This window comes from Prionailurus bengalensis, chromosome B4 (assembly GCF_016509475.1).
Source record: "Prionailurus bengalensis isolate Pbe53 chromosome B4, Fcat_Pben_1.1_paternal_pri, whole genome shotgun sequence".
Lineage (NCBI taxonomy): Eukaryota > Metazoa > Chordata > Mammalia > Carnivora > Felidae > Prionailurus > Prionailurus bengalensis.
The window spans coordinates 54724966-54737577 of NC_057358.1; positions in this window are offsets into that span (position 1 = coordinate 54724966).

Sequence of the window (12612 nt, forward strand, 5' to 3'; positions counted from 1 at the left end):
GCTCTCCCTGGACAGGACACACATATACACATGTGTGGGAAAATAGGTTCTACCTACACAAATGGGTTAGAAAAAAGCTTAGGGCAGAAAGCTGCCACCATGGGGTACAAGCACACAATGTTACTTAGAAAGATATTGTAATGGGATCACAAGTAACTTGTTTTATCACCTGCAGGAAATTACTTTCCATCTGATGCCAATATACTAATGTACTTTGATCGCAAACTCCACTTGCCCCCCAGACCCTTTGCTTCTTGCACACACAAGTTAATGATTACTATCTGATTGTTTGCTTCATGATCACCACAGGTGTAAGATTTGAGCACTCAATAAGTACAGAGACAAAATCCCTGTTCAGGGCTCTTGTCTCAACCAGGACATTAGCCTCTCTTGTATTCAAGTCTGCATCCACGCTCTCTTGCTGGACAAGAGAGAACTCCAGACTCGTAGTCTGTGACAGATGGGGACCCCGACGTGATGAGAAGAAAAGCCTATGTGACAAGAGGTCAATGTGGCTATAAAGTAATGTGTACTCAAGGACTGCAGAATGCCACAGAATGACTAGAGCTATAAAAGAAAAAGTGCATGGGACTTTAATCTCTCCTGACAAGGTAAGAGAAAAGTGAAACTATATTAATATTTGCTGCTGTTGAACTTTTGAGAGAATTTATGGGAGACTCCCTATCCCCAGGACAGAACAGTACACTCATATACCACTCCTTAAATTATTAATGATTATCCAGCAACACTCCTCTTGATTTTCCGAGCAAGGAAACTTTGACCTAGACATCTGGGAACGAATAGGTAAAACAATAAAATCATGCCATATGGAAGGCACCAATGTTCCACCTGAGGTCATTCTTACATGGCCTATTGTCCCTACGGTCATTCTCCCCCTGAGCGCAAATAATGTTTGTGAAGATATAGACCCGCCCAAAGTAAATAAAAATTTTTCCAAGGAACCTAAGCCTCCTTATTGTCAGCCAGCACCTTTGGCATCCCTACATCCAGAGAACGCTGACTATCCCCTTTGTCATTGGAAAAAATCTAACCTTTTAAAGAATCAAAAGATTCCCTCTGAGGACATCCTTACCCCAATGCTACAACCTATTAAGAATGCCCTTACAGTGTTTACAGATGCCTTGGGTAAAGCTCACCAGGTTTCTTGCGTTTGTAAAACTGGAAAAAAACTGGAAACATATATTATACACTGGACCAGTCTCTACCTAACATTTAGAACTATGAGCCATATTATTAGCTATAGAAACCTTTTTCCAACCCTTAAATATTGTCTCCGAGATGTCAAGGAGCAAAGACCACCCACTTCAGACTTCCCACAGTGTTCCAGGTAAAAATTAACCATGGGGAACAAATTGTCTTAGATGGACCCAAATGTAAGTTTGTTGTTTGATAGACATGTCTATCAAAGGTCAATTAAGCTCATGTTATGACTTAATGTAATGGTTGACTTTGTCTCCTAGTTTTCACGGGTAATTGTTACAATAGCTATCAAAGACTTCGGTAACCTAAAAAGTTTTTCTTGCATGATAAATTGGGATTGAATTCGTTGGACATCTACACCTTTTCTAATTAGAATGGGATGTGAAAGGATTGATTACTAAACAAGGCTTATCTGCTTTTGGCTTCTTATTGCAGAGAAACTAAGGATATTTGGGTCTGATGGTAAACATGCTTTGTGCTTTATAACTTTCTGAGAATTTTTTAAATGAATTTCCCAAGATTTAATTTGTAAATTAAGCCTTTTGACCAATTAGGCTTCTTTGGTATGCTAAGTTACTCTGGAAGCACTGTCAAACATATAATAATCCTTAGGTTACATTTGAGTAAATGCTATAACTATTCTAGAGATTATATGCAACTCCTACTTTTAATATTTTTTGGTACAAGGTAATCACTTGATACTCTAATTGTTTAAGTGCTATGTGTCACAGAAATAATTGAATTGACTTATCAATTATATTAGATCTTTAATCATGTCCATTTTTTAGTCTTTCTGTCATAGTTCTGTGACTCTTGTTGGAAGACTTCACTGCTATAACTTCTGGTACACAGACAATCCTTCCTTCTCAAGAAGGCTCTGGTTGCCCTCAACTCTATCTTTCTCTTTCATAACTCCCCTATACCTACCCCAACTGAGCAATGTTGACCCATAGGTAGCAGCATCTCTATGCTCCTACTCATCAGGAAGAAGTTACAGAAGAGAAGATCATCCACTCTCAGCAATCTTAAAGACTTTAATAGTCCTCAGGGAAATACAAATCAAAACCACACTCAGGTATCACCTCACGCCAGTCAGAGTGGCCAAAATGAACAAATCAGGAGACTATAGATGCTGGAGAGGATGTGGAGAAACGGGAACCCTCTTGCACTGTTGGTGGGAATGCAAATTGGTGCAGCCGCTCTGGAAAGCAGTGTGGAGGTTCCTCAGAAAATTAAAAATAGACCTACCCTATAACCCAGCAATAGCACTGCTAGGAATTTATCCAAGGGATACAGGAGTACTGATGCATAGGGCCACTTGTACCCCAATGTTCATAGCAGCACTCTCAACAATAGCCAAATTATGGAAAGAGCCTAAATGTCCATCAACTGATGAATGGATAAAGAAATTGTGGTTTATATACACAATGGAATATTACGTGGCAATGAGAAAAAATGAAATATGGCCTTTTGTAGCAACGTGGATGGAACTGGAGAGTGTGATGCTAAGTGAAATAAGCCATACAGAGAAAGACAGATACCATATGGTTTCACTCTTATGTGGATCCTGAGAAACTTCACAGGAACCCATGGGGGAGGGGAAGGAAAAAAAAAAAAGAGGTTAGAATGGGAGAGAGCCAAAGCATAAGAGACTGTTAAAAACTGAGAACAAACTGAGGGTTGATGGGGGGTGGGAGGGAGGAGAGGGTGGGTGATGGGTATTGAGGAGGGCACCTTTTGGGATGAGCACTGGGTGTTGTATGGAAACCAATTTGTCAATAAATTTCATTAAAAAAAAAGACTTTAATAGTCAAAATTGCTCGGGGCGGGGGGGTGGAGGTGGGGGGGATGATGTGGGATACAAAGGCAGAGGGAAATGGAAGACAAAATTAAATTCCTCATAATATGCAAAGCCAAGCAGTTGTAGGATGAGCACATAGTCAACTTAATACCTCAAAAAAAGGGGGGGGGGAATTACCCATGGCTGTCTACATTACAACCTCAACTTCTCCTTGATTGCACTATGATCACTCTTAACATTTTAAATCTTGACCCTCAAGGACTAACTGCAGTTGAGCAACATTCTTCTAAATTAGATAAACCCTCTCTTCCTATAGTGCTATACAAAACCCCCAAAGGGGCACCCACATGGATTGGACCCACTAAACTCACCTGGGGTAGAGGATATGCTTGTGTTCTTTCCGATCTTGAGCCTCTATGGAGTGGAGACCCCCCAGGATATCTTTCAATAAACCAGGACTTCCAGAGAATGACTCTGAATGAGCAACGACCACCCCGTTCTTTCAAGATGGAAGGAGCCTATTCATTGACTCCTCATTCTGAAGTCATTCCACAAACTCAAGTCCTTGCCCCTGATATAACATGGGGAAGGCTTAAACACCTGTCTAACAAGGCCAGCATCCTCTTAAAACACAATGGTATTGCATATATCCACAATTTGCATCTGATGGCCATGATCTCCATCACTGGTATTCATTAAACAGGCAAAGGTGATTCATAAGCCTCTTAATCGTGTGATCCTAGTTGCAGTAAGCATTATAGACTCTGCTACTGTTACTGGAATAAGTCTTCACCACACTATCAAATTGCCCATGTACTTAACCAAGTTATGGCCAACACTAACAAAAAGCTAATAAGCCAAACTTCTATACACAAATATTGGCATGCCTCAAAGCCCCTGAGGTTGCTTTTGAATTTATAGGAAAAAGACAAAAGGCACTAATCCTCCATTATAACTCTGGGAAGCAGAATACTTTTACTATGTCTCTTTTTATGCTTTTGCAGAATCACCCTCCAAACCACTTGATAGCAAAAATGGATCAGGAGCTCATCATGACAGTCCTTGCATGTAAACTTAAGAAAACGAAGAAAAACAAAAAAAAGGGGAACTATGGGGAAATAAGTTCTACTTACACAAATGGGTTAGAAAAAGCTTAAGGCAGAAAACCGAAACCACGGGGCAAAAGTCCCCAAGGTCAGCTAGGGAGCTATTGTAATCGGATCATGAGTAACTTGTTATATCACCTGCAGGAAGTTACTTTCCTTTTGATACCAATATACAAATGTACTTCAATCACAAACTCCACCTGACCCCCAGACCCTTTGCTTCTTGCACAAGTTAATGATTAGTATGATTGTTTTTCTTCCTATTCTCCACATGTTTAAGATCATTGGAGATCAATAAATATGGAGACAAAACCCCTGTTTGGGGCTCTTGTCTCCTCCTGGACATTAGCCTCTCTTGTATTCAATTCTGTGTCCACTCTCTTACTAGACAAGAAAGAACTCCAGACTCCTAGTCTGCAACACACACTCACATGCTCACACTCATACAAACACACATATTCTCAAAATACACACAAATACACACCCACACATCACAAACATTCTCACATGTGTGCAACACAAAGACACATACAAACTCTTATTTACAGACAGGCATGCACTCCCATAATTATATACTCTCATGCACTCATCAAACACACCTTACACACATACACGCCACTCTATTCCTTCTTTTAAGGGTCCAGTGCCCAGACCTCTAGATTCTAGAGAACTAGAATGCCCAGGAAAAGCATGAAATTACACAGGAAACCTATTTCCATCTTTCTGGCCCACACTGGAATCCCTTTGCTATATTCCCCTTCCTGCCACAGAGTCTCTAGGACTTGGGCCCAACCACCAAAGCAGAACTGCAGATACAATACATTCCTTCATACACCAAACACTTTAGAGCATCTATCTGCCATACCAGTCCTACACCTCCTACCCCCAGGCCTGAACTGAGGCAGACACATAACAGAGTAAGACCTTCTGCCCAGTAGTGTGGTAGAAACAGCAAGAGCACAGGAGCCAAGGACTTGAGTTCAAATCCTTGAACTAGGTTCAAGTCTAGGTTTCATCACTTATATGGTGGGAATAATAAAATATGCCTAATAATTGTGTGAAGGGTAAAACAGGTAAAGCTTCCATCAACCATGTGTCCACCCTTGGCATCTCATTCCATTCCCCAGCCCCTGTGGTGAGCATCTCCCCAACATTGCTCTAGTCCTGGGTCTCTGAAATAGAAATCAGTCTTCTTCAGGCTCAGACCACCAGGTACCCACACTAAGGGAAATCTGATCTCAAACTTGGCAAGCTCCATCCCCCACCCTCAACCTACTATGCCCCTTCCCCTCCTGGTCCATCATGCCTCTTGCCCCTTTACAGGTTGCATTTTCCCTAAAACCTTTAATGAGGCTAACCACTGTCCCAAAGTTCTCCATGGAGCACTGAGCCCACACAACAGATGGGCATGAAGGGTTTAATCATCTCCAGGGGAGTCCTCCAGTCGTCCTTAAATTCCCTAAATTACTCCTATCTGAAACATTCTTTATACACAGAGCAGGAGACAGTTATATGACAGGACTTGGGGTGATAAGCAGATGTGGGTGAGATTGTGTCACTACATGAATACTAAAAAACTGTTCCAGAGAAACCCCATTAGATTCTGACCTCAGAGTTGAGAAGCAGCCCAGCCCACCCCTACCCTGACTGGCACACACTCAGGTGTCTTGGGCTAAGGGGAGCAGGTACTGTACCCCTATCCCTGCTGTTCAGGTGGCCTCCTAAGCTCCCCTCTAGAGTCAATCCTCAGCCTGACTGGGAAGTGGCTCTGGAGGTGTTATCCTCACCTTCCTAGGACCCTCCAAGGACCCACAAACACCCCGCTTTCCCTGCCACAACCTGTACTCCCTATACTCCTCCCAGGCTCTGACTGCTTCTGAAGTGCTGTCTTCCCCTCCTCTCAGTGGGATCCTCCTCAAGTCCTCCTTCCAGACAACCCACCACCCTGACCATCTCTGACTTTCCATCTGGCATTGCCCCATCCTGGTTCCTCCACCTCCCTGCCCTGCCCATACCCATCCCTCTGACCCCCTCCACTGCCCACCTCCCACCCTGTCCTCTCCCATCTTGACCACTTTCCACCCCAACCAGCCTGCCTCCCTCCCCTCCTGGTTCACCTCCCCACACAACACCACCTCCCAGTGGGCTCCACTCTCCCATTACCTCCATCTCTCCACCCTGCTGCATCCTACCGTTTTGCCCCATTCCAAGTCATTTCTACACCAGCCTTCACACCTTTACCACCCTTCAGAATCTAGGGAGAATAGCAGGGCTCAGAGCCCAGTGAAAGGATGGACATTTGCCCCTTCTCTCTCTTCATACCCTCTGCCTGCTGTCCCCCCTCTCTTCCTGGGGACAGACCTGATCGGGTGTTAAAGAAAGCGGAAGAGACATCTCCTCGTCAGCAAAGTGCTGGGCTGGGGTGCTCACAGGAATGGAGTGACCAAGGAAAACCTCCTAGTAACTCAGTCCCAACAGGAGGAAGCCCCGCCCACCATCGCGAGCCCTGTCCCCTCCTCAATGGCCTCAGCAGGGTGGGGTCAGCCCACAGCCTGGCCCTGCCCCAGGACCGTTGGCCTACCTGGGAACTCTGGACAGCCTAATTACCCGGTCACCACAAAGCCATTCCATCTTCAGAGAGCACAGAGGAAATGGTGACTGTTCCCATCAGGTCGTCCCACCACCTGTGCCTCCACTTACGCTGGAGGGAGACTCCCCCTCAGCTGCTAGAGCAGGTTTGCCGAAGAAAAAAGTAACCTGCGCAGTCTCTGCATCTTTTCTCCTTCCAAGATCAGTGATGTCTGAGAGCCCATCAGAGGGCACGTAATTTCGCAATTACTTTGTATGTGCAGGAGAGGACTTGCGCCTCCACATGGAAACCAAGGATTCCCCCAGAGTCTCCCTTGTTTCCTGCCTGTTTGTTGCATGTGGACTCCCCTTCCGCCACCACACATTGCTGAACCCCAACACTTATGGGGAGAGGATCTCCCTCTATGGGTTCCTTTTCCTCTTGCCCTCTCCCTGTATCAGGCCCAGGATTTCTGCTTCAGAAAACAAGCCCCGCTGTCTGCTCAAAAGAAGTTCATCTCTCCTCTCACTTGAATCTTTCTTGCTGCTCTACATCATCATTCTGTCCCCAGGTAATTGTGGGGCTCTCTCCCAACCTTCCTTTCCCCCATGCCTTTAGGGTCTCCATGGTATGTCCCAAATATCTAGGTTCCAGATCCCAGGTTTCCAAAGAGGCTTCTGGGCTCTTGAGATCAACGCAGTGGCTGTGGGCTCTGAGGATCTGCCTGGGCTGCAAGGGAAAGGCAGTGGTTCCTGGGGTGAGAATGGCCCAAGAACACTTTGGAGCTTGGTGCATACAGCAGGTGTGTAATAAGTGTGGCATGGCCCATCAATAAGCTGGGCTTGGGGAGTTGAAAGAGGGTAGAGGGGAAGGAATGAGGCTGGGCTGGTCTGAAATGTCTGATCCCCATTCTCTTCCCTCCCCCTCTGGGCCACCTGGAAAGAATATGCTTTAATATAGGACTTGAGCCTTGGGTCTTCCCTAAGCAGAGGGAAGCCCAATTCAGGACACCAGCACACTCATGCCCAAGAGCTCAGGCCACTGTACCCCCACTCCACCAGCCACACACACCCTCTCTTCAGCCAGGGCACCCAGATCTCTGAGCTTTTGCCTAGGACACCAGGCAGAATGCCCCTATTCTGGCAGAATCTAGAAGCAGCCTGGACCTCTCCAGTCAACTATTCCTGAAGCATTTGTCAGCACTCTTAGCCTGCATGAATGATTAACTAACCTTTCCTTGTATTCCTAATATAGATCATGTTTTCTTCCCAAGAAAAGAACAGAGCCCTTCTGCATATCATGAAACAGAAACCAGAGTCTCTTGCACAACCCTTTACCCCTCATCAAGCAACCACACCCACCTGCACTGAGATAAAATTTGTAGCTGATACCAGTGTATCTGCAAGTTCAAGAAATGTTACAGACCACTGTACTCCCTTAACTGAGGAACAGTCTTAAGCACCTTTAAACTCCTGGGTCAGGTGAAAACCTCAGATCTGTCATTTGGACGAGTCTGCTTCTCCCCATGAGCCAGCCTCCTGAATAAAGCTCATAATCCTTTCCAATCAAAGCTTTTCTCTTGAGGGGCACTGGGGTGGCTCAAGCAGTTAAGCATCTGACTTCAGCTCATCATGACTCATGGTTGGTGAGTTCGAGCCCCAATTCAGGCTCTGTGTAGACAGCTCAGAGCCCAGAGCCTGCTTCAGATTCTGTGTCTTCCTCTCTCTCTGCCCCTCCCCCACTAGCACTCTGCCCCTCTCTCTCTAAAATAAATAACAATTAAAAATAAACTGTTCTCTTGAGTATTAGCGTTTGGAGTGGTGGGCAGCTGCACTGGGTTAAAGTAACAAAATTTGGCGAACCAGCTGGGAGCCAACATCTCTGTGGCACCCATCCAGTCCCCCTGTATGCCAAAGTTGGAGAAGTTGGTCTGTACCATGCCAGGGCTTCCTTCCTAGTCTCCTGGGTAGGTAACTTGGACTACAGCAGGAGGTTAGCTGCTCCAGGCTAGTTGCTCTTCGGGAGGGAATCTGAGGCATCTGTACCTCCAGCTTCCCAGATTCTTTTTGCCTAAGAGAAACTCCCTGATGATTCCTCACTGAAGCTGACTGCCAACTTTGCTTTTTGGTTGGAGTGGAAGGAAAGGAGCATTTGGGGAAGCTGAGGAGCTTCAGGACCAGGTAAGTCCCTCTGAGTGCTCACCTACACAGGTTTCTTAGTTGTAAACCACTGTGTGTTGTTTTTTTCCTGCCCATACTTTTCCCATTAGAAAGCCTCAGCTTTCCCGAGAAACTAAAAGGGATTTGACTAGTGTTCAATTTATTTGGAAGTTGTAACAGATATGTTTTGGTATGGGGAGGTGGTGGTTTAAATTTGTGTAAAATGGGAAGTTCCATCTCTATCCCAGCAGTTAGCCCACTGGACCGAAATTGGAATATGTGGAAGGAATATAGGCAGCAATCTATGACTAAGAAAGTGGTAATTTTCATTGTGACAGCACCTTGTCATGTATGTTAGGTTCAGAAGAAAGATGACCATAAAATGGGTCTCTTGGATCTCTTCCTCCCATTGTGTTCTCTCTAAATAGGGGGTTTGGGTTTGGCTTTTAGCTTGTCTATGGAGACCCTTGGTCAGTCAGTGGAACTCTGACTTTCGGGGAGGAACAAGAAACTAGGAAGCCATTTGGTTCAGTCCATCATGACCCAACTTTTAGGGAAAAGGAATGCCAGAAGAGGTACTCTGGGTTTCATGGAGTCATAGTTTTATTTCTGTGTTGCTTCTCAACTTTTGCCCAGGAAGAAAACAGGAATACTCCTGTTCCCAAAGAAAGTACTTCATCCATCCATCAGGAAATATTTTAAATAAATGGCGCAGAGGCACTTTTTTTTATTTTTATTTTTTTGTTTTTTGCAGGAGGGGGACACAAGACCAAGACAAGCAAGGAATGTTAGTCCAAACTATAGATCTTCACCTGGCCTTTCTGAAGATTCCTTTATACCCCTACCTGCTCCTTTTCCTCCTGTTTCTGCCCCAGCATCTGCAAGGCTTACATAACGGGCTCCTATGCCATCCTCCCTGCCTGGAGTGCCAAAGGCTCCTGCTCCTCCTACCCTCACTATCAGGGAGCAAAAACCACCCCAATGTAAATTGAAATTTGTTGGTTTCATTAAAAGACACATCTTTAGAGATATCAGCATTAAATATAAAACTTTTATTCCAGCAAGTTTTAGTAAAGGTCAAAGGCGCTCATGTTCTTCAGTTGCCATTGGTCAGCAAAAAGGTGACTTAAATGATGATTAATTATGTCTGTCTCATAAAGTTGTCATGAATAATTGTTAGGAATAAGTGGGTGAAGAAATAGAAAGGTTTATATCTTTCAAAATCTTTAGTAATTTGAAATTTTTAAAGTTCTGCTAAATGAAATGCAACACTGGGTTGATTTCATTGGATATCTAAGTCTTTTTAAAATAAGATAGAACACTACAGCATTGGTCACTGAAACTCTTTGTGAGTATTCTTTGTTTCAAGGCAAGTGCATTATTTGCATAAGTTCATTAAAAAGATGTTCTCCTTGTACAGGACACCAGTGGAAACATTGGTTACTTCACCAAGGCTTTGACTAGAATGTCATGTTTGAGAGAGTCATGCATAGACTCAGATATCACTAGACATCTCTAAGGACTAAGGTTAACTTTATGGAGCCAATAAAGCCTCTTGGACATGTTGGCCTGATAACTTGCTTACAGAGTTCCCAGCATTCTTACCAGGTGATTAAACAATATCACTTGCTGGCATGTGCAGGACACCTCAGGATATTTGGGGAATCTGCAGGAGAGAAATTCACCCAAATATACAAGTATCACAGGAAAATCTGATGGCAGGCATCTGGCTTGGCTTCTGGCCTCAAGAGACTATTAAAAAATCATGAGGAGCCAAGATGGCGGAACAGCATGAAAGTTTTTTGTGTGTCTCATGTCCATGAAATACAGCCACACCAACACTAAACCATGCTGCACATTTAGAAAACTGATTGGAGGATTAACACAACAATCTGCACAACCTGAACCACAGAATTCAGCAGGTATGTGCCACAGGGAGGGGAATTTGGGGAGTGAGAAGCCGCTGAAGGTAGGGAACTGCTTTTGTGGGTGGAGAGAGGACAAAGACTGGGGTGGGGGGAGAATACGGGAAAAGCACCCCTCCCCAAAAGCAGCTGGAGAGAAAGTAGAAAATTGGAAACAGCCACAGGGGCTAAACTAAAAAGGGAGAAAGGAGAAAGGAGAAAGGAGAGGGCTTAAATTCCATTAAGATGGTAAACAAGAGGAGCACAGAGGCTGCAATTCCACAGCTCAATACCTGGCGGTGCTCTGGTGGGAAGGGCAAATCCCCAGGAGCAGAGTGAGGTCTAGGAGGTTCTTGGGCCACACAGGGAAAACCGGTTCCACTGCTGGAAGGATATTTGGTAGAGACTATTGAAGCCACCTGGTCCCAGCAGATCCCAGAAAATGGCCACATTCGCTGGTGCTGGAAAAAGGTCATTAAGTGTGAAGCCTGGTGCCAGATGTGTGCTGTGATTTTCCATAATCCCTGAAATGCTGCTGCTACACTATCTTGTTAATGTTTTCTGGGGCAGGCTGACACCTGGCTGAGGTCTTGGGGCACCAGCAATAGCAGGGTCCAGCAAGTGTTCCTGGGTGCAGCTGACATTCAGCCATTGCTCAGTGAGAACCTCCCACAGAGGGGCAGAACGGGTCAAAGCCACAGTCCTTCAGAAGTAAGGGGCCGGGGAAAACAGCCACATCTGAGACAAAACCCAGGAAAGAGGTACTGCCTGGGGCCTGGTCATGGGCAGTGAAAAGGCAGGGAGTGGACGAAAGCTGAAGACAAAGGACGGGTGCGTGATTGCTGATCGGGGAAAACAGAGTTCTGATACTAGAGACTGTGTAGCTGGGTGACACTATTTTCACCGTTACTGCGCATGCGCCTATGCACCTACGAGAGCCACAACACGGCACCCCAGTAGGCTAAAAGCGCCATCTAGTGGAGATCAGAGCCGTTACACTGAGCCCCACACAACTGGGTCAATCTCGCTCTTCAAGAACACAAGTATCACCACCTCCTTAGTTTATGGACTATAAAGCGCTTCATAGTCTGACTGCTAGGGGAAAATGAAGTAATTTTAGTACTATTTTGATCTGTTAGAAAGTCCATCTATTGAATTTTCTTCCTTTCTTTTTCCTCTTTTTCACTTCTTTTCTTTTTCTTGAATACAGAAAGAGAAACAATTCATTTTTATTTTCAGTTTTTATTAAAAATATTTTTAATTTTTTTACTATATTTTTTAATTTTGTGTATTTTTTTTCAAATTCTATTTAACATCCATCATTTTATTTTATTCTATTTCAGTGTATTCACTTTTTCAAATTTTCAAACTATTTCCTTTTTTCTTTTTCTTTTTTTCTTTTTCATTTCTTTTATTTTTCTTGAATACAGAAAGAGAAAAAATTTATTTTTATTTTTAATTTTTATTAAAAATATATTTCTTTAATTTTTTTTACTGTATTCTTTACTTTTGTGTAATTTTTTTCAAATTCTATTTTACCTCCATCATCTCATTATAATCTAATTCAAAGTGTTTATTTTTTCAAATTTGCAAATGATTCCCATCCCCCCCTTTTTTTTCTCTAATCTTTCAAAACCCTTTCAACACCTAGACCAAAACACACCTAAGGTCTAACATCATTTATTTTATTTTTGTCTGTGGGGGGAGGGGTTAATTTTTTAATTTTATTATTTGTTTTAATTTTAATTTTTTTTAATTTAATTTTAATTTTTCTACCTCATTAATTCCTTTTCTAACCTCAAAATGACAAAATGAAGGAATTCACCCCAAGAGAAAGAGCAAGAAGAAATGA